Source organism: Manis pentadactyla, chromosome X, assembly GCF_030020395.1.
Source record: "Manis pentadactyla isolate mManPen7 chromosome X, mManPen7.hap1, whole genome shotgun sequence".
Classification (NCBI taxonomy): domain Eukaryota; kingdom Metazoa; phylum Chordata; class Mammalia; order Pholidota; family Manidae; genus Manis; species Manis pentadactyla.
In genome coordinates, this window is record NC_080038.1 from 19,374,385 (window position 1) to 19,401,165 (window position 26,781).

Here is a 26,781-nt window from a genome sequence, read left to right on the forward strand (position 1 = left end):
AAAACAGTCTCCAGTCTGCCTTGTTTCTGGCTGTGGGGTTTCATATCACTCCATTTTGCTGGAAGGATGACGGCGGCACCTCTGTGGCACCCGCAGATAGATGCCTCACCCGTCCCTGAGCAGGCCTTGACTCCACCTCCATGGTGGCCATCTTCCCCGGCTCCTGGGCTTCCCCCTGCCTGCATTGCCTGCCTCAACCCAGTGTTTCCCTGTTGGCATTCTGCTCATCCTTTAAGGCTCCCCAGCTAGAAATGACCTCTTGGTACTCTAAACTCCTACAGCTCTTCAGCGCTGCCCCTCGTGCATTGTAACTCTTTGAGGTCAGGGCCACACATGTGTGTCTGATGGTAACTTGCACATGACAGGAACCTAGTAAATGGCATGTGAAATCAGTGTTTTCCAGAATGCTTTATAATAGAAACATAATACTTTGGGGCTCCATTGAATACTTTTAATGTTTCTTGAATACATTTCTGACTCCATCCTCTTTTCTATGCTGTTTATTTTCCAACTAACCCTCCAACTGTGTGATAAAATTTTTCCCATCCATGTATAGCCCAATGTCCATCAAACATTTAGCCCATGCTCTCCCCTCACTCCACATGGACTGGATTCCTACCTCAGGGTACCCACTTTCTGGTAATGCCTAATGGAGTTGAGCTGTGATATCACATACCTCACAGAGACCGCATAAAGTCCAGCCTGGACATTTCTTTGCTCAAACCTTTAGGTCATATCAATTAAACTGACATCCTACTGTATTAGGGGAATGGGTTTAAAAAGTCTTAAAAGTTGACTTCAAATGAGGACTGTCCCTTTGCAGGCCCACTCCTTGGCCTTCTGGAACCTTTCATAGCAGCTGGCCATGTTGCCTGTGGGCTTTTCTAGTGATTCACAGTTCTGGCTCTGTAATGACCTTGCTCTCTTTGAAATTCTCCCAGCACTCCGAATTTGTTACTGGGTTTACTAGACTTCATGATATCTTGGAATGTCTGGAGGCCATCTCCAGATAGCTGTCTGAAGGTGGCGAAGCGAGGGGCTGCTGAGTGGCTTGTGGATGCTCTTCTTGTGTCTCCACATGGGGCCTTCAGCTGAGTGGCAAGTGGGCACCTGCGGGGATGGTGGTGTCAGTTTGTAAACTCTAATAGAGTGGGGCATGGGGCGGAAAAAATAGTAAGCCCAGTTGAAATCTGGAGGTACCTATGTCTTGGGTGTAACCTGCAACACAAACTCTAACAGAGTAATTGCTGCACAATTTAATTGCAGGAGACTGAACAAGTTAGAAAATCTATTCCTGGGTTAGCTGCTGACTCACTTTGTGGCATGGGCAAACCATTATTACTCTTTGATTTAGTTGTCTTATTTGTTCAAAAAAGGAAAAATAATATGTGTTTAAAAAGCACTCTGAAATTCCTCTGAAAGGAGGTCTTAAGTGCAAAGTACTATTGTTGTTTCTATTATTATTACTAGCATTCTGGTATGATTTAGTTTTATGCCGTGTAGTTCACAGATGTTTCAGTTCTTCTCAGCAATGAATTAGAAAACACTTCCATGTCATTCTGTTTCATTGCATTGATAACAGTTTAGCACATCTTTGTTTTAACCCCAGTTAAAGTATATGTCCAAAATAGATCTCATTAATAAAGTACAATTACCAAATTAAATATATCTATACTCCTTTCTATTGTTTTTTTTACCTCCTTAAAAACGTGGTTACCAACAACTACTAAATAAGACCTTTAATTACTGCCAATCTTCTCTTGAAAGTAACAGTGCTTATCTTGAGTAGTTAGAACTGTAAGTGGTATTCAGTACACAGTGGGGTTGTAATGCGATTATGAAGTGTACCAAGTTGGTGATAAATGAGCATGATAAACCACATATTTGTATTGGAACCAATATTTGAATTATCAACTGAATAAAAAGGCCACAACTGCTGGTTCCCTGGGGTGGGTATATGGTGAAAATAAAATATACTTAAGTATACTTGGAATAGAAAAATTGTGTATGCTTCCATATACAGTACAGAAACCTTTTAAACTTACAGGGTTTTGAGTGTATACTATTTACATTACTGGGGGAAAGATGAAAAGATTTGCTTTGCTTTCTGGTGTTAAGCTTCCCAAATTAGGATTTAAAAAAAAATCTCATCAGTAGAGACGTATGGCTTTTATGTACAGTATTATAGTTCTCCCCCAGTATCTCCAGTATCCAGTAATTTTCCAATGGAGCAGCAGTGAATAAAGGAAAATATTTTAATTACAGTAAAACTTGGCCATAAAGTCATGCAAGAATAATATCATTTTCTTTTCTGGTCATTTGGTTCAAAAGGACATGAACTTGTTTTCTAAATTTGAGTCATTTGTTATCTTAAAGCATTTAAAATCCATCTGTGTTTTTAAGTACTATATTTTAGTAACCTTCGAAATAACTTTAATACTGGAGAGTTGTGAACTATAGAAGATAAATGACACTGTGAGTTTCATTTCTATGTCACCATGAGGTGCAGTGAGGAGTCCCTGTGTGCATTTATTCCTAAGAGTGTCCTAAGACGTGGAACCATGGGGAAGGCAGTATAGCTGCCGTAGGGTCTTAGAAACCACAGATCACATTGTGGCAGCCATAGGCCACATAGTGACCTATAAATGTGTTCAATTTGCCTGCAGAATACTTAACATTTTTAATTAATCATTAATATTTTTTAAACTGGAGATTTGACATAAGAAGCCAAATTTCTGACTTTCTTTTAAAAATCAGTATCTGGCTACTCCAGGTCAGTGTTCCTGAATGGCAACAATTGCCTGGAGCTGAGTAGCAGCCACAGCAGTTTAGACGGAATGTGGGCTCTGGTTTCCCACAACCTCCCTGCCGCAGCCCACCTATTGCTGTTGGTATATGGCTACTGTATGCTCCTGTTTGCTAAAAATATTTGGAGGTGGTATTTTTCTTCTTTCTTTCATTCTTTTTTCTCCCCTCCCTCTCCCCAAGAAAAAGGTGATGGACAGAACAGAAGCCATAAAGCTGGGGGTTTAAATAGTAAAAAAAATATCCAGCTAACATTAAAAATGCAAAAAGGTGAGAGTCACCTTAATAAACTACAAGTAATATAGAAATATAAAACTTACTAGTATCTAACCTCTTTGTGGCACTCTGACCCTCACAGCATCCCAGGGAATAGGGTAACGGGCATACTCGTTTCACCAAGAAGAAAACCGAGTGTCAGGCCCAGGGCACAGCTGTGAAGTGTTGAAGCTGAGGGATGACTTCGGCTTCAGATGTTAGTCCCGAGTAGCACTGTCCAGTAGGATTTTCTGTGGTGACAAAAATGCTCTGTATCTGTGCTGGCCAGTGCAGTGGCCTCTACCTGTGGCTCTTGAGCACTTGAATGTGGCTAGTGTGACTCAAGAACTGAAATTTGTTTTAAGTTTATTTAATTTTGATCAATTGAAATAGTCACATGTGATTAGTGACTACCTTACTGGGCAGCACAGGACTCTGAAACTCTTTTTCTTTATCATGTGGTCCCTGTATTGCACAGTCTTACTCTGCTTAACGAAGTTCATCAAAAAGTTTTTGTAAGGTTTTCTCTAGTTACTTACCAGTGGCAAGCATCCATTCTACCAGGAACTCAAAATACTTAAATATTTTCTGTATCCACATAGATTTCCCTTCATAAAGGCTTTCATCATACATGTAAGCGTTTTTTTTGTCACAAAGCCAGGGGTCCCAGTGGAAAGGTCTTATATACAGACTCTCCCAAATTTCTTAGTCCAGGTAAAGAACATCATTCGAGGAGTGTGTTTAGACCTCGAAAATGTGTAAATGACCAGGACAGTCTTCTTCCCTGGTATTTTTTTTACAGTATAAGATATTAGTGGCTGTTACAGAATCATGGAGGAAACTGACGTTCCCTGATTGGTTAGCTGGTTTGAATTGGACCAGAGTGACTTTTAGGAAGGGGGCCATGAGCTAACCCGTCAATTAATAAATGTAATTAAATCTAAAATGGCCCTGATTTCAGAAACATCCTGATTTCAGAGATGTGAAAGCACGGCAGGGGTTGGAGGTGGCATGTGGAGGGGGGACGCGGGAGGGGGGGAATCCGTCTTTGAATTTGTCAGTGGGCCTCATCTCCATTTGCCAGCCTGTAACCCGGTACAACTTTGAGATGCAGATGTCCCGACTGCTGCTTTGCCCTGGGGTTAATTAAACCCTTCACTTTGGCTGTCCCCTTCAGTACCACCTTCTAGTGATTATGGTTAATTAACAGAAAGATGTTCTGGTGGTTAGGAGCAGGTAGAAGCTCTTGCTCAGTCCGGGTTTGATGACTGTATTCACTTTCTGTGAACACTCCCCTGCCCCCATCAATGCAGAGGAGGATATTTTATTCTCATAAAGAGTACTGAAAAAGCTTAACCAATCACATTCTAGCACCCGGGCACCTCTGCTCCTTTTTAGAATACCACATGCTGTAATTCAAATTATCACATTAGCTATGCAAATGTACCATTTGTTTTTAAATACTGGAGTGTTTACCTGAATTTTTCCCCTTTTCATCTTCCCGCCCCACCTCACTTGTACATTGTCACTGCAATGTCAGGTTTATTTCTGTGCTTCACTATCCTCACTTTCTTGTTATTTTTAAAATATATTCCTGTGTCTCTGTAATGGTATTCTTAAGCACCTCAAAATATTAGTATGGAGTAGGTTGATGTTTTTTATTTTTCATGATGCCCTCTTGAATCTTGCCTTTATTCAGACTTTGGAATATTTCAACACTTCTCAACTCCTGCCTTAAAATTTCTATACCAGTCTTCCTCTGGAAACTGAGCATGCCTTCTGAAACCTTAACAGCCCTTAAAAAATCATTTGGGATTTTGAATCTATAAAAATGGAGGCTTTTCCCATGGAATTGCAAATGAGAGAGATGGTTTCATAAATTTCCCAGAGATTTCTTTAAAGGTCTTGCTGCAAAATATCAGAGATGGTCTAATTGATAGCCCAGATGACACTGAAGAGGGGAGCTCTGATTTTCTGGAGAAGACTCCAGTTTACTGTCTGGATGACAAAAGTGCACAGTAACTGGCTAAGTTGGTACTTTCAATGCTGTTGATATTAAAGCATGAAGCAAAAAAAAAAATGGAGGCTTTTCTTGCCCACAGGGGAGTCTGGCACCTAACGGTTACCATTTCAGACGGTGCTGGGAAGAGTTCCCAAATACAAGCCTTTCAGAGTTTACACTTCCAGAAAACTCATGCATGAGTTAGTGAATATCATTTATTACATAGCCACAGGGAGTTCTACTTACTTTGGTGAAAATTACGTGCTTGGTATTAGTTTGAACCATATAAAAGTGCTGACATTTGACTATTTTTGACCTACAAAAAATAGCGACTTCACACCATCTATCCTAATATTACAGGTTTGGACCCATCTATCTTAATATGAACTACTTCCTGTGTTTTTGCTGTTTTCCCTTAATTTCTTCCTAGTTAGTACTTCTAATCCAGCAGCCTTCTCCTTGCTACTACCCTTTTGTATTTCTCAGTTAATGACGTTTTTTTCTAGTGCCCTTCTCTTCTCAACTAATTCCCCAAATCTATTTAGCTTCAGAATTAGTAGCACAAAGAAGGCTGGGTACGTAGTACCTCCATGATGCAGTCAGCACTTACAACTTCAAGTGTTCCACCTGTTTTGAGATTTTCATCATCCTGAAAGTTTAGTGTCATTGAATACGTTTACTGCCCAATAAATAAATAAGTTGCCATCGTTCCCTACTTCTCAAATGAAAAAAAGCAGAAGGAAAAAATGCTACTTGTCTGTCCATTGCTGATAGAGGCCGTGCTATGTGATGTCTTTGTTTTGACAAGACTTGGCTAAGGCATCTCTGGAGAATAAAATAAACTAACAAATACCCTTTGCTTTACTCACCTTTTATTCAGCTGAATGTAAACTAATAAATCTCTGCAGTTGTTTTTAATAGTTTATTGTCTCTGAGTCTTTGTCTCGAAAAAGAAGTGGGGTATGTTACATTTTATTAGAAGTGATAAAGACATCAACCGTCACTTGGGTTGAAACTCTAGAAATGGTACCATTTGTACCTCTGTCCATTTGTAATTTCCTTCCTTCCAAGAGTATGTATATAGCAAGTCTTCATGCATTCAAACTCATCCATATTTTTGTCATTACTAATTTTTCACTTTCATTTAAAGAAGATTTGTCAGTAGTAGTTGGTATTGTCAAATAAATAAAAAATAAAATAAAATTTCAAAATCCCTTATTGAACTGTTAGACTCTTTATATGTGGTAATGCTGCTCTTCACAATAATCTGTTAAATATATGTTATTTATTTTCCCCACTTATAGATGTGAAACTGAGGTCAGCTTATTTTCTAGGACAGTAATCTAAATCTAGTACAGACCCATAATTGAAACTCCAGGCCAGCAGAGTCCCGAGACTTTAACCTCACTGTCCCCCCCCCACACACATACCCCACTCTGGCTCTGTGGCATACTTCCTGGCTATTTAAAAAGAAATCCTTAAATATATATATCTCTACAGTGCTGCTCATAGTATCTATTATTGTCCTGTATTTTATTTTAAGTTAGTTTTTAATTTAACAAATATTTACTGATGGCCTACCATGCACCAGGAATAGCCAAGGTGTCTGTGCTTATGGCACATTCCACAGGAGACAAACAAGGTACCTTCAGATTATACCAACCCCCTACTGGGACAATAAAATGGGGAGGTGGTTTGATGGAAGTGGGTAGGAAGTTCTTTGTAAGGAGGTGACCTTTGAGCTGAGAACTGAATGACAGGAAGAAACCCATCAATAGGAAAGTCTGCAGCCAGGATGTTCTAGACCAAGGACAAGGGGCAGTAGCCTGGGGCTGGAGCATCTTGCAACAACAAGGGACTGGTTGTGGCTGGAGGACCTACAGTAAAGGGGAAGACTGGTGGAGCTGAAGCTGGAGAGATAGGCAGGGGCTAGGTCCTGGTTCAGGGGTGTGAACATTATCCTCAGTATAGTGGGAGGCTCTTGGAGGCCTTTAAATAAGGGAGTGGCAGGATCTGATTAATGACTTAAAACTCTGGCTGCTGTTTGGTGAGTGATACTGTATTGTGTATACTTCCATGGTGGGAGCCTTTTGGTTGGACCCCCTCGACTAAATGTCCAACTCCTAGAAGCACCCCATGTTTTTCCTCTAGAAATAACACAGGCCTAGAGGAAAATGCTAATGCCTTGAAAATTGTATATGAATTAAGGAGAATCTAAAAAGCACTTCTTAAAAAGTGACAGGGATAACCAACCTCATTCTTGTCTCAGCATGGTCTTTGTTGCAGGCTCTGTTATACAGCTGCTAGGGACCTAACGACCTGAGTGGGACAGTAACTAAGTCTGTAAATTCTGTTGCCCCATACTTGCAGTAAGGATGGAGATCAAGAATTGTGGTCGTATGCAAATTCTTGCTAGATAGTAACAATCAGTGCTGGAGAACCTTCCACATTGGTTCCAAGTGCCCTGTTTCTAAATATCAGAAGTAAGACCTTTGGGTTTTCATTTTCTTCTAATACATTTGAAATGTCATTGGCTTTTTAAAAAATTAAACCTTTTATGTAGATATTATATCTTTTGAACTTTTGAGTATGAGGGTGGAATTTCATGATGAAAGAATTGTGTTTGGGTTTGCTTTTAATTACTGTTTTTTAAAAAACGTTGAGAGCTTCTGGTGGTAGTAGAAACTATTAATTCCTTTAAAAATGTGTGTTGCTCAATCCACATTTGCTTTTCTGTGTTTTTGTGAACAACTGATCAAATTAGATTCGTCACTCTTGGCTTGTGGTGATTTGAAACTGAAATGGAATATATTAAAGCAGCCAACCACACTGATTACATTGCAAGCCTCATTTAATTTCATACATTCACACATTACAGTGAAAGGCAGCTTTTTTAAATGCATGATTGTGACTGTACCTTGAGCAACTCCAAAGGTCATCTGTAATGGGCGCATAATTTGTTAGTGTTAGATACCTGATTTATGGTAGGTGTTCCTGAGCCTGATTTTTGCTAGTAGTAAATATGGCGGGCAACAAAAGTCAAATCCGTGAGAAGTTGAGGCTGTCACATTTGGTGGTGTATTGTGTTACTCTTCATTGGTCAGCAGACCACAGTAAATCACAGAATAGCTGTCATCCTCAAATCGAGAAAGTGCCAGTACTGCGCCCCTATTGCACAGGGGTTAAACGAGCTAGTCTTCTTAAGAGGGCAGGCTGGCCCACACAAAAGTAGTCGGAGTATTACCAGCTCAGCTAACAGCACGTACTCACAGCTACTTGAGCCTTAGTCCCCAAAAGACAATAAAAGGACTTTTTCAGTTTCCTAAGAGGAAGAACATTTGTGAATTTGCTTATTATTTCCTTGTTTGTTAATCTTTTTTCCCCCCTATCACTGAGTTCTACTAACCTCATTTACTGTGTGCCTTCCTGTGCATGAGATCCAGAGCATGATTAGGACACAGTCTCTGCCCTCAAGAAGAAGGCAGTCGGGTACAACCATTTGTCCCTCTGCCGTTTTCATGATGTGAAATAGCTTTAATCCTGTCAGCGACTTGGGAACATGGCTCGAATTAGCCCACGCCTCTTGTTGCAGACCCAGTGTGGGTGTTACCCCGCACTCTGGGAGAAAAAGCTGTTAGGTGCTTTTTGACAATTTGGCTGTAGAGTTGCCTTTGATTTTGTTGGTGATGGTAGGGACCTGTTACTTACAGTTGAGGAATTGTACAGAGATATAGGAATTTGTTTTGCTGGCTTGATCAGCCAATTTGTTATTTTTCAGCTTTCAATAACAAAGGCACCTAAACCATTTTCAAAAGCTTTACCACTGAAATTGCTGAATTGGTGGGGAAGAAAAAAGTTCTGGTTTTTTTTGGTGAGCATTCTTCTCTCAGCTAGTTTGAGTTATACAATATAGTGTTATCGACTATGTTGGACCATGTTTTACATCAGATCCTGAGACCATACTCATATAGCTGAAAGTTTACTTTTTATCAGCCTCTCTCCCTGTTTCCCTCAGCCCCTGGCAACCACTTTTCTGTTCTCTATTTATATGAGTGACTTTCTGTTTTTTTTTGAGTCTACATATACATGATACCATATAGTATTTGTCTTTTTCTGCCTGCCTTATTTCACTGAGCCCTCAAGGTCCATCCATGTTGTTGCAAATGGCTGGATTTCCTTCTTTCTCGTGGCTGAATGTATACAACCACATCTTCTATCTACTCATCCATTGATGGACACATAGGTTGTTTCTCTATCTTGGCTATTGTGGATAATAAAACATTGTTTAATATGACTCAAGATTTCCTAGAAAAGTAACTCCATTGTTAGAAACAAAATAGACTTTATTATAGACTAGTGTAGGGAAAGAGGTAAAAATTGAAGGGTGATTTGCAAAGAGCAGTATTCCCAATCTGCACTCCAGGTGATTCTAGTTCCACTAGTGTTCCTGGGTTCCCTGACTGAAGAAATTTAGAAAACTGCTACATTCTCTATCCCTCGCCCCTTTGTTGTTTTCAGTGTGTATTGACATATTTACAGTTCAGAAATGTCCTTCAGTATAGAACACGCTTTAATTTTCTTTTAAGCCGTTCTCTCCATATTTATCTGCTTGCAGGATATGATTTGAAAAATACCAGAATATAATTTTAGCAATTCCTCATTTACCTTTGATTAGTAAATAGATAGTAGAAATCCAGACCCCTGCTATCTCCTGAATTAAGGTACAGAATTTTAATTTAACATCTGTTATGTGCTTAGCCATGTGAGAGAGAGGAAATAACTGTCAGTGTGACCCTGACTGAACTCTCATCAGCGCAGTGAGCCCACCGCCATGAAACGGCAAAGAGCCTTGTGACAAAGCGCCCCACGCAGAGGCAGCCTAGCCACGCAGCTCTGAAGTGTCTAGGGTTCCAGTTGCCTGGGAATGGTTATAAGAAGTCAAAAAAAAGTATTGAAGAAGCAAGAGGGGACTAAGAATACAGGCAGGAAAAGGAGGAAATGAGAGAAGCAAGTGGCAGCCATGAATTTAGAATTACTAATAGTGATGGCGTTGGAGAAAAGGAAGAGAACTGGGAAGAGATGCCCAGCTTCTGGCTGGGAGGGAACAGACCGGACCTGCATGTAGGTCATCACCTCACCTGTGGGTGTCTCAGTGTTGCCAGCTCCCAGACCGTGGGCTCCCAGACACCAGCATGCCACGCGGAAGGCATCAGCTGGGATGGTTCAGTGTTTGCTAGTGTGCCATGGCCCCCACATGAAGGGATCACAGGCTCTTGGGTCTTCAGGGACTGGACCAAAAAGCTGACAGAGCAGGCCAGGTATAAGAAGAGCAGTAGTGGGGGGACCACTGTAGAGCACACGTTGTCATACAGAAAATGGACTCTTTTGCCAGACATTCTGATTTGTCAGGAGGAGCTAGACCTATGAACCATTCTGTGAAATTACCTGATTTTTACATGTTGGCTTCAGTTCTCATTTTATTTTGTTTTGTTTAATACACATTAAGGAATACTGGGTGAGGACGTGGGAGCTCTCTTCCATTTACTGACAGAAGTAGATTTGTCTAATAAACTTGGCAATATTTAGTAAAGTTGAAGATGTGCAGTCATGAGGCAGCAATCCCCCTTCTCTGTACACGTGCTGGAGACCCTCGTGCACCACACGGAAAGCTACTTGCAGGATGAGTATCAGCGTTGTTTCAAAGAGCTCCCCTGGTGAGCAAGCTGGAGATAGCAGAGTGCGCGTGAAATGATCTCTGTGAATTTTATAAGCAACATTAGAACAATATCTACATGCTGCCCATGCTTGCACAGATAAATAGTAAAGGCAAAAGTTAATACACAGCGTGGGGACACATCACCATCAGGAAAGTTGTCAGCTATGGGAAATGAGGGTGGGAAAGCTATGTGCACTGGAAAGCCATTGAAGACTTTAAGCAAAGAAGGGAGTTGACATGTGTTTCTAAAAAGGTCACTCTGGCCACTCTATGGACAATGTATTGTAGGCAGATTAGCGGGGAGACCAGGTAGAGCTTGAGTAGTTGGGAAAGATTTCACGGAGGAGGTGAAATTTGAGGTGATCTTTGCATGGGGATGGAGCCCATACAGACATTCCAGACGCACTACGTCTTCACTGTTTTAGGACTTAAAACAGAAAGCTTTTCCTTTTCTTTTTTTTTTTTTTTTTTTTAATTATTTTTTATTGAAGGGTAGTTGACACACAGTATTACATTACATGAGTTTCAAGTGTACAACACAGTGGTAGAACATTTATATACATAATTCTAGGTTCCAGCTATCACCCTACCAAGCTGTTACAATATCTTGACTATATTCCTTATGCTATACATTACATCCTGGTTACTAATTTATTTTACCATTGGAAGTCTGTCCTTTTTTTTTTTTTTTTTTTTTTTGTGAGGGCATCTCTCATATTTATTGATCAAATGGTTGTTAACGACAATAAAATTCTGTATAGGGGAGTCAATGCTCAATGCACAATCATTATTCCACCCCAAGCCTAATTTTTGTCAGTCTCCAATCTTCTGAGGCATAACAAACAAGTTCTTACATGGAGAACAAATTCTTACATAATGAATAAGTTACATAGTGAACAGTACAAGGGCAGTCATCACAGAAACTTTCGGTTTTGCTCATGCATTATGAACTATAAACAGTCAGTTCAAATATGAATACTCATTTGGTTTTTATACTTGATTTATATGTGGCCTTTTCTTTTTTTTTTAAATTAAGGTACCATCGATTACTATCTTATGAAGGGTTCACATGAGCAACATTGTGGTTTCAACCTTCACTCATATTATCAAGTCCTCCCCACCCCACCCCATTGCAATCATTGTCCATCAGCATAGTAAGATCAAGAAGCTTTTCTTTAATCTTACATTCCCCTCTAGTTTACTCCCAGCCCCCTGCTTCCCCATGACTTGTAAATTCTCACAAGAGAGCTGTGTACATGCTCTTCATGTCCCTGGCTTTTAGTTCACTCATCAGCTCTATTGCTTACACCAGGGTCCCCAGTGACTTCCTGGTTACCAAACCCAGTGGATTCCTTCCAGTCTGTCTTTCTTTTACCATTGACCCCTCTACCCTGATTGTTCACCACACTTAAAAAATTATTTCCTCTTATCTGATCATACATGTATAGAGTTGCTAATCTCTATGTTACTATAATTAGAAAAGTTGTGCCTCCTCTGTATCATAGAATCATATAACCATTAAAATTCACTTTTACAGAAAATGTATAATGCACAAAGAAATGTTACAGTATGGAGTAAGAAAAAGGTTTCAGATCTGTGCAGTTATGATACTCTCATCCATGGTCACGTACACATACACTCATGCACATGAGTTTGGAGAAAGGCTAGCAGGAAATGCACTGAAATGTTAGCCGTCGTTTCCTGACAGGCAGTAGGTTTCTTGTATAACTGGCAAGGAGAAGTGTACTGAGAACACTGGCTTCTCCAATGCCCCTCCATTCTCTTCCCTCTCTACACATTGCCCAGGAGTGATCTCATCTTCATCTGTGCCCTCCACTCCAGCACCTCCCAAATCTGCCTCCACCAGCCCCGTCCTGTCAGACTGATGGTGGATTCGCATACCTAAGGATCTCCAGATACATCCCAGAAACATCTCTCAAAAATCAACATGTCCAAGACAGAAATCATCGTATTCCTTTCCCCATGAGTTTTTTTTTTTTTTTGCCTTCCCCTTCCCAGGCTGTGGCACTCACCGTCTATCCTGTCAGGCAAGTCAGAAATCATCCTATAGACCCTTCCCTCTTTTTCCTTCCACGTCTAGTCCACCTTCATGATTTGTAAGCTGATTCTGCCTGTAAGCCCAGCCTGCAGCGCTCTCCCTCCCCTATTTTCTCTTGCTCCACTCTGCCTTGGTGTAGGTAGTCCTCTAAACAGGATTCCTGGACAAATCATATTAGTCTTTCTGCTCCTAGACCTGTTTTGTCCAACGCAGTACATGTGGCCATTGAGCACTTGCAATGTGGCTAGTTTAAATGAGATGTGTCAAATATACTTCATTAATATTCTTATTACAGTGAACACATGCTGAAATGATAATATTTTAGATATATTAGATTAAATGAAACATTCTTAAACTCTAACATACCTGTTTTATTTTAGTTTTTTTTTAATGTGGCTAGTAGAAAATTTTAAATGACACATATGGCTCACATTATATTTCTCCTGGACCACGCTGCATCTGACCATCCCACCCTTGATTCATCCTCTGCACTGCTGCCAGAATATCTTGCTGAAAAGCAAGCTGCCTGAGCTAAAAGTTCTTTGAAGTCCTTTGGGATAAAATATGAGATTAAGTTTAGCACACCATGCCTTCCCTAAAGACATTCAGTTTCAAAAACTTTTGGAACACTGTGCTGTCCAAACAAAGTTATCCAGCTAGATTCACCTGGTAGGTTGGCAGCCCTCAACCCCTAATCTAATGACTGTCATCTCTGTCGTACCTCTACCTTCAAATACTCAATAGCTATTAGACAGGTGATACTCTAAGTAGATTTAAGTAGAGCTGAGCATACTAGACAGTTACCTGTATCAATTCTGCATCCGTACTAAACTAAAAGTTTAAACCCTTCAAGGATGGTGACATTCTTAGTACTACTGCTGAAAATTCTCTGCTGGGCTCTGCACCTTGTCCTAGCAGAGCAGATGGGTGAGCAGCGCTGGGAGGCAGGAGGGCTGCCAGGACCCGGCCTCCACATGCAGGAGATGATGGTGGGGGTGAGCCAGCTGGGAAAAGAACCCCCAGTGTGTTGACTGTGACAGAAAAATTAGATGGAAAGCTACAAAAGCAAAGGTCGATGCTTGTGAGATGATCTTTCTTTGGGGGAAAAAACCATAAAAAGGAATGTTGGACAAAATGGCAAACCAAAAAACGGGTCCTGTATTACTAAATAAATTTAAAATTGAATCAGCTGTATCATAACAGTATTTTGACTATCTGAAATATGTCTTATTTATCCACCAGTATATGTGTAGGATGGCTGACAAACTAAGAGAACCATATCCAAGGTATTTACCAAAGGGGAAATTTGCTAGGTTGTGTTGTAAGTGGCACGATTGGATACATAAGGAATGCCATGACAGTCCCCTAGGCAGAACTAAAGTCATTTTCAGATCCTGAAATACTGGTTTCTTTTCGTCTCTGATGTTGAGCCACAGTTAGAGGCTTGATTTTTCAATCACTATGTTGCTTTTCTTGGGACCACACTATCTTTGGTGTTCAGAGAAGCAGGTCTTCAACTCTGTCAGGGTGTAATAGCACCAAGCTTTTAGAGAAGACGCACTTGCTAGGTGTTGGCTGCTGTTGCTCCTTCCTTAGCCTTGTGAATGGGGCTTCCATCCAGATGCAGTCCCGCACCACTCTTACTCTCCTCCTCTATTTGCACTTTTCAGAAAAGTAAAAGGATTTCAATTGTGATGTGATTGTATTACTCTTTCCATTGTCAGATTTAACTTGCTTTGTTTTATGTTGAAGGAATGTCAGGCATCAGCAAATAGGTGATGGATTACATGGGGCGGAGCTGGGAAGCTTCCCTTTTGTACCTCAAATCACAGTTACAGGCAGACCTAATTTTATTGCACTTTGCCGGTCCTTCATTTTTCATGAATCGAATGTCTGGCACCCCTGCGCCAAGCACCCTTTTCCCAGCAGCATTGCTTACTTATATCTCTGCGTCCCGTTTTGGTAATCCTTGAAATATTTTGAGCTTTTTCATCACTATTATATTTGTTATGGTGATCTGTGATTACAACTCTGACAGCTCAGGTGATGGCTAGCATTTTTTAAGCAAAGTATTTTTTAATTAAAGGTATGTACTTTTTTAGATATAATGCTGTTGTGTGCTTAATAGAGTATAGTGTAAACATAACTTTTATATGCACTGGGAAACTGAAAAATCCATTTGATTTGCTATTATGTGTTTTGCTATTTATATTTATGTTGCGATATTCGCTTTATTGCCATGGTCTGGAATTGAACCTGCAGTATCTCCCAAGGTGTGTCTGTACCCACAAGTGCCCCGAAGGCCAACTCTAAAAGCACTCCTAACATTCCTCTGAGGGTACCCTGGAAGAATGAACAGGGACTTCCTCACTAGGGCCCCTCCTGACCATCCCTACAACCAGGAACAAGTTGTACCTGAGCACAGCTGGTCCTATGGCAGAGGTTTTCCACCTCAGATGCCCAGGCCACAGCCCAGACCATTTAAAGCCGGTTCTCTGGGTGGGCCCCAGGCATCAGGATACTTTGAAGGCAGTAGGCAGCCACGATTGAAAAACAGTGCTCTAAAAATCTCTCTCCTAGTTGCATTCCTCTCAAAACTTGTTCCTAGACTTTAAGTTTTTGAGAATATGGCCATTAGGTTCCATAGGGGAAGAGCATTATATTGTTTGTCATGACAAACTAATGCTACCACCCACTGACAGCTGTCATTTGTTGATCATTTATGTGTCAGGCACTCTGCTATGTCTCTGTGTTATCTTTACATTTTTACTGCATCTTTATATATATTATGTTTACTTTTTATACTTTACTGTATTTTACTATGTTTAATCGTAACTACGAAATGGTCTTATTGTTACTGTTTCACAGAGAGGAAAAGGAAATGTTATAGAGAATAGATCATGTGGTCAAAACACACAACTTAGTAAATTAAGGAAAATGGTTGATAATATTGATCACGTGTTAGATCAGGAACAAAGAAGAAAAACTAAAAAGTTTGTATACTAATTACAATCAGTTACACCAACAGTTTACCATTTGTGCCTAATTACAATATACCACAATAATAATTATGATTATAAATACCATTAAACAGATACCATATTAACTTGGGCAGATTTCTTTTGATTACAGAACAGCTCAAATCTTTATTATAAATAGGTGTGGAATGAATAGCTAATAATCATAGCTAATATTTTATTGAGTATTTACACTAGGCATCACGTGAGTACTTTATGCACATTTCATTTAACCCTACAAAAAGCAAAACTCTGAGATCTCTACTGTTGTTTCCTCAAATTTATTGAGATAAAATTGACATGGCATTGTATAAGGTGTACAACATAATGATTGAGTATTTGTGTATATTGAGAAATGATCACCACAGTAAGTTTAGTTAACATCCATCACCTCACATAGTTACCATTTTGTTTGCTTGTGGTAAGAAGTTTTAAGATCCACACTCTTGGCGTCTTTCAAATTACACAGCACAGTGTTGTTATCAGAGGAGAGGAAACTGAGGCTAAAAGAGACTGAGTAGCTTACCTGTAAATGGTACTTCCTGATCTTCAACCCAGGTCTGTGGGACTCGGGCAATGCTCTCCAGCCGTTCGTTATTCCGTCGTCTTGTTGAAGATGCTGTAAATAAACACAGTGATTCATGTATGCTCAGTCTTTGCACTTCCTACTAATGAGGAGTGGTTATTCAGACTTGTAATGTGGCATGTGAGATGGGTATATTACCATAAAAAGTCTATAAGAGTTTCCTTCTATGCTATTAGTTTTAATTTTGAATACACATAATGCAACCTCATGAAATCTCACTGCTATGGAACAATCCCTATTTATTCTTCTCTCCTTTCAATCTCATAAAACTAACCTAACCCAACCCCTTTGTTAAAAATAGCAAAACTGGTTCCAGGAGTTTTCTTTTGTGTTCAACTTTTTGCATTGGTTCCAAAGTTTAATGTGGAGCCCTTTCCTTAAGAGTCCCTGGTTCTTTAGAGAAACAAAGGTACCAAAGAGTCCTCTTCCCTCAGTATTCCCACCTCTAGTTGACAATTCAAGTAAGGAAAGCTTCTGGAATTATCTCACATATCTCATAAGGTGGCAAAAGCCCTACGTTTAGTAATGTCAACTAAAGTGGGTCTTCATGATTTAGGTAATGTTATAGAGTTTATTATTGTATTTATTCTGCACAGTTCTTGTTTGAAAGACTTATCACTCTGCATTAACCACAGGATTGCATCTTTATTCCGGATACTGAAAACATGGGACTTTAAACCTTGGGTGCTAACCTTACCTAATAATAAAATGTAGTCTCTTTCCAGTACTACTTGATGGAAAGTCTCTCCATGTTGCTCAGCAGACAACTTCTCTAAGTGTACCTGAGCTATATCTTCCTTTTTCTAGAGGGGGGAATAGGAAAAATACCACAGCCACCACCTGATCTCTGTCATTCAAAAGCAAGTTGATGAGAGAACTCCAAATGGGCCTTCTACTCTTTTTTAACCTTCATGTTTATCAAGTCCTTTTTTTTTAAGAGTATGAAGACTGCTTACTGTTATAAAAGCTGTTTGGATGGTTTTGACATCAGAGCTACAAAACACATTTTAAAGGGACAATACTCTGAGTGAATGTTGGAAAGAGCAGCTAGATAACAGCAAAGTTTGATGGCAATCATTTCTTCACTTCTGCCCCATTTTTCCTCAGCAGATACACTTAGGGTGCTCCTCAGTGGTAGTGTATAGACAGGTTGGTCTCCAAAAAGAGATTGGCAGCCTTAATTGGTTTGATATATGCAATCATAGTCCATCTTAAATTCAAAATGCTTGTCCAATCAAGGATTCAATATAGAAAAGAGGCAGTAACAAGCATGTTGCACTCTGTAATAAAGAAATCTGTTGATTGAAAACAGTTTGTGTATTTTGGAAATGATAGGGAATGTAATTGGTCAGACAGAAAAGGATAGGGCTTCATAAATAATGGGAAATAGAGCATATTTTTTACTGATAATAACTCGATTTAATCACATTTTGGTGTTAAATTTCTGTGTGCCAGAAAATCAGAAAGGTGAGTCCTTTCTTGTTACTCTAAATGTCATGATTAGTAGAGTGATTTTTTAATTTTTGTTTTCATGGAGAGCAGCTTTAATGCGTTGAACCTGAGTCAATAGTAGTTGATGCATTTGGTCCTTTGAGAACTTTCACAGAACGTCTTTTCTTCTCACATTGGAGAAGACTAGGTACATATTTAACTTTTTGTTGTTGTTGTTACCTTGTAATCTTGTGAAGTAATGAATGTACTTTTGTGGTAAAAGATCCAACAGTAGAGAGGTAGACAGAGCAAAGCATAATGGTCCTCCATCCCCACCCCATGGTCCCAAGGTTAGCATATGGTTTAGTGGGCATCCTTCCAGCTCCTTTGCACATACATACCTGGATATTCATATGCAGATCGTTTGAGTGACTGTAGCATTGAAAAACTGGATTTTGCTATTGCTGCCATTCTCAAGTTTGCTTTCTGCTCAGATATAAAAATCTATATATAAAGGCACACCCTGGAGGACTGGTATTAGCAGCTCTGTGCTGTTGTTGATATGGATGCCAGGCTGTGTTTTGGCTAGGTGAGCAAGGATGCTCTTCACCACCCTCCACACCAGGTCATAAGCATCCCCCTGGGGCTGCTCCACGCAGTGGGCCAGTATCTAGTTCTTCTCTCTCTGAAGAATAAAATCTTCAACAATTTGAACTTCAATGTCAGCTAAATACCCTTACAAGTACCTTTAGTTGTCTCCTGTTAGATTTACCTTCTCTCCTGTTTTTTAGTTTCTTTCTCCATTAATTTAAAGTCCTACATTTAGACTTAGTACTGGTAAATCCTGCCCTCATTTTACATAAAAATCCAACTATTCAGAAAGTTCTAACCAGGAATGTTCACTATACCATATTGGTGGTGTGCATAGAGGTAGAATACTATCTGACTCATAAAAGAGACTGTATAGAATAGAGTTTTGTTATTAACATAGGCTATTATAGTAACATTTTAAATATTGGTCAACAATCTTTTATTACCCTTCCAGTAACCATCATGTTGAGATAACTAAAATACCGGTTCCCTGTATCTGTCGTAAATAAACTGGATTTTACTACAAAAAAAGAAATTACTAACAAAAGTTTTAAGTGCCATATTTAGCATGTATTATCAAATTAATTATTTGTTATAAGAAGAATCTGTTTTCTGGGTAAGCTCTTGTTGTGTGGGACTGCATTTCTCCTCCTCCAAGAATCTAGCAATGTAGCACTTTGGACTCCAAGGTTGCCAAACTTTTCCCTCTGTTTGGTTTCATTAAATATGTAGTGAACATCTCTCTGCCAGGCCTTCCTTGTTCTGAGAGACAAATAAGATAGCATCCTCTTTCTCTAAGGTTCCATAATCTAATGGTGGAGAAGGAGCCTGCAAAGATGAGGGGTTCTTAATCCCACTGAGGTGGTGGCATGATTTCTATCCTGCTTATAGCCAAGTGTGGCAGCAGTGAAGGAAGGCAGGCAGGAGCAGTGTGAACGCAGGGCTGAGGAAGCCGGCGGCCCCCTGAACCCCAGGTAGGACTCTATGGACAGGCGGCATCCCTGCAGAGAGAAGGGAACCGTGCCCTAGGGTCTATGCTGTGAGCAGTACTCTCAGAACTTTTCTGATTTCATACCCTAGCATTTCTTTTGTTCTTTTACTATAAAGTCTCTGATACTTACACACTTATTTATAGATCTGTAGGTAATTTGAAAACTCTAGTGAACTCTTCCTGTGTAATGTAGCCTCTGGAACATACACAGAAGATCAATTAAGTGGATATGGGTGAGAAATGTGAAAATATTTGTATGCTATCTTTAATCCAGGCTTTTCCCCAAGAGTATCTTAAAAGACCATTTTTGAGAGGGTTAGTTTAAACTAGTCTAATTTAGTTAAAGCCACTTAACTAAACAAACAAAAACTACACTGTGTCCCACTGTGGTGAAAGTGAGCCAGCCCGTGCGGCCCCTCTGTCAAATTCCTGCCCATGGAACAGGATCAGCAGCATAAAGAAAAGAGGCTCCCTTGAAATTAAAGCCACACATGCAGGATCTGCTGCTACTCAGACCAAGCAAGGTGCACCCGATGTCTGCCCAAATAGTAAATCTTAGGATCTTTGTTTTAGGCCTTTGAGAATAAAAGCAATAGAAGTGTTACTCTTCCCATAGCTAACAGACACACATTTGGGGTGCCATCAAACCCACTTGTGTGCATTAGTCCAGGAGGCTGAGGACCACCAGTAGCCATCCTGTGGTGTCAGCCCACATCTTCCCTGGTCAAAGGAACTCAGTGTTGAGCCCTCTCCACTGTGCGACGCCCCACTGCTGAGAGGGTCTCGATTTGCTCCGGACCCTGTGAGGCTCCGGATGCCCTGTGATGCCCCTCACCTAGCACAGACCCCTGTGCTCACGGGCCTGGGGCAGGTGAAGCCAAGGCATCCATCTCTTACAGCTACTCATCAAAGCTGCAGAAGGGGTTTGACTTCTTTTGATGAGCTAATGGGCTCAACCTCTACCAGAGTACCTTCAGATTGGTGGTTTTATTACGTCCAGTGAGATACAACAGCGGGTGACATACAGCTGGTACAGAACAACAGATCGTAGCCTGGACGGGTTTTTGGAGAGCTCTTTGCCTCCCATTGTCCCCTGGCACTTTTGCCCAGCCATTGAAGCAATCACTGGCAGCACTTGCCAGCCTCCACTCTGCCAGGCCCCTGTGAGTCCATCCCCTGCCCCCAGCATACAGCCACACAGATACACGCTTCAGCAGTGAGAGGGCAGAGTGGCCATTTTTGCATTTACTGTTCATTTACTGAGTAAGCACTATCATTGTAAGTAAAGCAACATGTTTATTGTCTTAAGCCTTTAATATTATGGCTTAAAGAGTGTAAGCGACTTACGAATGAGTTTGTTCGTAGTGATTTTACAGCATCTTACTACGCAGATGGACAGTGACTGTGAAGGGGTATGTGGGGGGGACTTGGTGAAGGGGGGAACCTAGTAAACATAATGTTCTTTCTGTAATTGTAGATGAATGATACCAAAATTAAAAAATTTAAAAAAAGAATGAGTTTGTTCATCTCTCTGCCCTTAGTATTACCTCACCACTCTGTGACCAGGGTACTAGTCAGGATTTGAAAGGTAATTGAAGGAGGGATTTCATGTAAAAAAAGAAATTCATCATGTGGGAATACTCAGCATATAATTTTTAAAGTTGCTAGAATCTGAAAGTGTGCTTACGATACAATATTTAGAAGTTATGGAGACGTCTGAGCTGGTGTCATGTCTACAAGACTTGTGATGGCGGCGAGTTTTCTGACTTTGGAAAGGACCCTCCCTCCCATTTGCAAGGTGCTGTTGCAAGTCCATGAACTGGAGTGTGCACGTCTGTGGCCCAGCGTGAGCGGTTTCCTTTCCACTCCGCTTTCCCCCAGCTCTCCCACCTCTTCTGACCACCTGCTCCTGTTGGACTACCCCCATAACTGGAGTGTTAGTTCAGGTCTCTTTTAGTTGGACATACCAGAAACCATCCTGAGCTGAAAGGGGGTTTGTCTCAAGGATCCAGAGACTCTTAGAGCCCAGGGCCAAGAGGGCAGCTGAACCAGAAGCTGGGAGGCCACCTGGCCTCATCCCCACCACTCATCTCATCTCCTTGTGCACATCAGCTTGTGCCCTTTCTCTGTGCTGGGCACACATTGAATAGAATTTGCTCACCCTGCAGTTCCCAAAGCTGAACTGAGGTAGGAGCTCTTCCTTGTTCTCCATCCCAAGTCTAAATCCCTAGAAAAGGGACTCTGACCCAGGCGGCAGGATTACGTTGTACAGAATAACTACCAGGGACTCACTGTGGGCAAGGCAGGAGACCAGCAGTCCAGAAAAGGTTGTCCACAGACCTGGCTTGCCACAGCTGTACAGGTTACTCTGTTGGCCCAACCGAGGTCTGGATGAAAGCTGTGCCGCTTGTCTTCTGTCAGGAGTTTTTCTTAATACCTTCCCGAGAAGCTAAGGAATCTATAAAAGCAAGTAGGCTTCCTGGATGAGTCTCACTTCTTTCATCAGCAGCTAGCTTGCCTGTTGACAGTTAGCTGGCAGAGTTGACAAGCCACTTGGTTTCTGATCCTTTCTCCTTCCATCCCCCAATTTTGGCCTGGATATTGGAGAAGGATCCTAGACAAAGAAACTTATCACCTGATCCTGAGGAAGATATGGCTGAGGTCTGCTTATGCGTCAGGTGGAGTCTGTGATCATATTAAGGAATGTCTAAGATGTCTTAAGTTTTATACTTGGGTCCACACCTTCTAGGTTGACCCAGCTGGCCTCAGGCTGTGTCCATTCTAAAACAGCTCTCCAGTTTCCTATCTTGGCCTTTGTTATGGCACATCTGGGGGGTCTTCCCTTTTCCTGGAGTCCTCCAAGGATAGAGCCCACAGTCACCTCCCTCTCCAGCCTCTCCCCTTTACCTGAGATAGAGTCCTTCACCTAATAGAGAGACAGGCTCTCTCCTCTGGTTATTCTGAACTGGCTTCTCCATGATCTCTCCATGTCGGGAGCCCTGCCTGGGAGCCACCACCCTATGGTGACCATCTGCATTGCTTGGGCTCGTGTCACTGACCCGGAGCAAACCCACATGAGCAGTTTGCCTCTTCAGACCCACCCGCCTACCCACTAGATTACTGTTTCCTCTCCTTGGGGTGCCTCTAGCTCTCGGCCCATTTTCAGAGCAGAGGTGTCATGAATTTAGGATTTGAACAATTTTTTCCTAGCCAAAGGTTTTCTTGAGTAGTGGACTTTTCATTATCATTCAGATTTTCTTTTCTCTCATGAAATCACCACCGATGCAAGAGAGTGGGTATTACATTTGAAAAAAAAAAGTCACTTAACAATTGAATGACAGCAAGAATCTTCACCCTGAGGAGGAATCCTGGTATTTATTGGGCACAGGTGAAGAAAGAACCCGTCTAACACAGGGATGGTTATCCTGTGTGAGTGCTTTTAGGACTATTTCCAAACCAGGGATGATTCCCCCCGCCCCCCCAGGGGACATTTGGCAAAATCTGGAGACATTGTCACAACTCTGGGGACAGGGGAGAGGGGGTGCTACTGGCATCTAGTGGGTGGAGGCCAGGGATGCTCGTGAACATCCTGCAGTGGGCACAGGACAGGCCGCACAACAAAGAATTACTGGCCTGCAATGTCAGTTGATTAAGAAACCCTAACTTGGGGCTAGTGAGACAGATGTGGGAAGGTGGGTTGGTGAGGAAGAGTCTGGGGCCCCTGTGCTAAATGCTGAGGAAACCTTAGAGTGTATTTTGTCAAATCAGAAGCTACTAGGAGAAGTAACTGTAGTGATTTTCTGGACATGAAGAAAGTGGCCTCCACGTTAGGGTCACTGAATTTGTGTTGCTTTGCTGTGGAATGGTGGTTTTCAGACCTTGGTCTGGTGACTCCTTTGTGAGCTTAAAAAGTATTGAGGGTCCTGAATTCTTTTTAAAATAACAATCATGAACTCATTACAGGTTAACACAGAAACTTCTTTTATGAAAATAATTATATTCCCTAGTCAGTGATGCTGTAACAATCTTTCTATGCTGACAGATAGTGATCGCACTGTTGGGGGTGAGGATTTCATATGAGTAACTGTTGAACCACGTTGTATGATTGAAACCAGTACATGATTGTATATCAATTTGAAAAAAGGAAAAGAAAACTGTATTCCCCCCAACCCTGCACCCAAAAATGTGAGAAGAGCAGCATTTTAAATGTTTACAAGTCTCTCGACCATCCGGTTTAATACATGATGGCTGATTTTGCATGTCTGCTGCTGCATTCAGTCCATGGCAGCATCACACATCATATAGGTTCTGGAAACCACTGTAGGCTCAGAGAATAAGAGTGAAAAAGACAAATAATATCTTAGTATAATTTTGAAAAAGGGTTGACCTTGAGGACCTCCTGAAAGGGGCTCATAGCCCCCCTACTCAGGGCCCCCTGGCCCACAATTTGAGAACAGCTTAGAACTAGGGGGTCTGAACCTGAATGGGAACAAAGTTACATCTTTAGTTTCACTAACCTCTGACTGGAATGTAGTGCTCCTTTCAGCTGAGGATGGAGGCCTCAAACAATAGTGGTATTAGCAGTGTCTATGATTTGTGTCACCAACAGAAGTCAAAGATCTTTCCAGATCACATTACAGTTGCTGCAGATATCTAAAATACTCCTTTTACTCATCATTGCTTTGAAATTGCGGTCAGTACAGCCCTAGATTTTGTCATTTAGTACCTTAATAACAACGTACATAGATGACTACTGTACCACAGGTCTGTTTTTTAAATAGTTAATAAATGTATTTCAGTGCACCTGCTTTCCTTTGTAACCCTGTGTGTTTTATTTTACCTATTTGAAAACATTCTGAGAAGGCATCCCATGGGCTTCAGTAGACCTTCAAAGAGGCCCCAAAATCCTTTAGATGCCCTGCCCTAGGGAGTTACACAGCCAGCAAAGCATCACTGGGCCCTTACTGGGGGCTTTGTCTGGCCCCAGAGCAAGCCAGAACTGGGAAGCGTTAGAAGAAAGCCAATTGCAGTGCCCCTGCCATCAGTCTGTGTTCTGCCCCCTCTGTATGCACAGCTGCAAGTTCATGTCATGCCAGCAAACAGTGTTCATTCATAACAAATAGTCCATTTTGAAGAAAGAGTTCAGCACCCTGTAATGTGTATTTCAGAAAGATTTCTTTCCAGAGTCCCTGTAATTCACAAAACGAACTCCAGCCTTGGCAAAGTTGGCCACCCCAAGGGTTCCACATAGCCAAGGTTTCCCTGCCACATTTCACAAGTTAATAAAGCTTCCCAAATATACCTGGACAGAAACAGAAATGGGCAAAAACGATTGCTTCCGAGAAGGTGGATGGGAGGCTTTGTGTTGGTGAGTTGCCCCCTTTAATTTTATCAGCTATACATGCACATAATTTGAGCTGTCAAAAGGTTCAGTATGGCTGGTTACAAGTCCCTTTTCCCATGGTGCTCCCATTCACCAGACCTCAAAAGCAGCCACCTGCAACTGGTTCCATTGCTGTTTCTAGTATTTACCCCCTTATCTCTATAAACAGCAGGTACAGTGTGCATTATCTGGTCACTTCTTACAGCCGACGGTGAGGATCTGGCACCCTTCCCCACCTCCTCCCACCCCCATGCCCAGAAAGCAGTTATATCACGATTCTGGCAGGTCAGCAGTCGGTATTTATACATACCAACCTTTCCCTGGTTATCTAAACCTGCTGTTAATCCCGTGCAAACATACCTGGTATTCTGGGCTCATGGCGTGCGTGGCCTGATGCACAGCTGTTATCTTGGGCTCTCCCCTTACCCTCATCTGGGCATTGCCTTCTCATATTACTTACTTCAGAGGCCTCATGTCCTAGATTCTGTATCTTTGTTTTCTGTCCCTCTTTTGGGGAGAAGTAGAGTACCTCTTCCATGGCAGATAAGTTTTCCAGATTTTGCCTGCCCAGTGTAACACAGCAAGTTGATGGCTGTCAGGATTCAGACCCAAACAGGTAGCTCTAGAGCACATTTTAACCTTAACTACCATGTACACAATGCTAATCGTTTGCAAATTGTGTGAATAACTAAAAGTGCTGTCCCCAACTTTGTTACAGATGTCCCCAAACTTCCTTAATGGACCACTTGTTATAACTTCACCAACTTATAGCTCTTTTTTCCACATAAAACTTGCTGAAATGTCATTAGACTAAGGGAAAAACACTTTTTAAACTGTTTACCTCAGAATTTCATTAGCAGAGAACTGGTTAGTATCAAGGTAATTGCATAAAACTGAGTTTTCATTGCATGAAAAGAATGTAAATGGGCCACTTACCTAAAATAGTGATACAGCATATCAATATTCCTCTTTTTCCTTTTATTAATAATTGAGGGATACTTTTTAAAAATCATAAAAGATTGCATAAGAGCTTTAGGTGAATTTAGATTTTCTTTACCAGTCATCTTCATTTTTTTTTTAAACTGACGTCACTGTTAAACCATTTTTACCTCAGGTTAAAATTTGCCTGACCTATTCTGTTGCTGACTAAGTCATACCAGGTCACTGAAACCTAAAATAAGTATGTTCTAAGCACTGAGTAACCATTATAACCTACTTAGAGCCAGGATCCACTGTAGACACTTTGACTTCCTTTCTACATCACCAAAATGGCTAACACATGTGTCAGTAATGTCCCGATGTTCTCATGAAGCTCTCTAAACAGAGAGGGATGCCAGCAAAATGTACAGAAGTAAATTCAGTGGAATCTCTGTGGTCAAGACTTAACGACTTTTGTACTGTGTGTCAGCCCATGCATTGCTAAATACATTTTTACAATAATGTAGTTTGTATTGTTCATGTGAATCCAGACCATTATACTCGTAATAAGGGTTCTGCTGCCCATCCTGAGGAATGTCAGAAAGCGGGTATTCTGCATCTAAAGGAAGCATGAAAAATAAAAATGGAAACACTTGAAGAATGCTTTCACTTATATTAATCAAGGAGCAGCTGCTGAGACCCTGACCTGCTTTGCACTTAGCTGAGCAGGGCCACATGGGCTTCAGAGCAGGAATTACGGGTCAGATGGTGGGAAGGCCACATTAGTAAGTACAATAAAATGACCAACTCAGGTTAGATCACAAGGGAAGTTTTGCCTGTTGTCTTTGGGATGGGGAAATAACCTACAAACCACTAATATCCATTCACTATTGGAGAGATCTGGACTGTGTATTTTCCTATGTCTGCTCCTTATACAACAGTAATTTTCCTTCAGGAATTTGGGTTTCTCTGTGTATCCATTAATAGAGAGATGGAAAGAGAGAGTCACAAATTAAAACAATTTTAT

General features: G+C 41.1%; 2 protein-coding genes across 2 annotated transcripts in view; one reads left to right on the top strand and one right to left on the bottom strand.

Moving 5' to 3' along the window:
* Positions 1-26,781, top strand: part of POLA1 (DNA polymerase alpha 1, catalytic subunit) — a 288,452-nt gene that overhangs the window by 246,925 nt on the left and 14,746 nt on the right. The gene's annotated exons all lie outside the window — the stretch shown is intronic.
* The window catches only part of ARX (aristaless related homeobox), a 49,433-nt gene continuing 33,085 nt past the window's right edge, over positions 10,434-26,781 (bottom strand). Inside the window, exons 5-6 of the transcript XR_008995299.1 lie at positions 16,381-16,473; positions 10,434-10,785 (exon numbers count right to left, since the gene is read on the bottom strand). The gene's annotated coding sequence lies outside the window, so the exon portion shown is untranslated. The remainder of the gene's footprint in view (positions 10,786-16,380; positions 16,474-26,781) is intronic.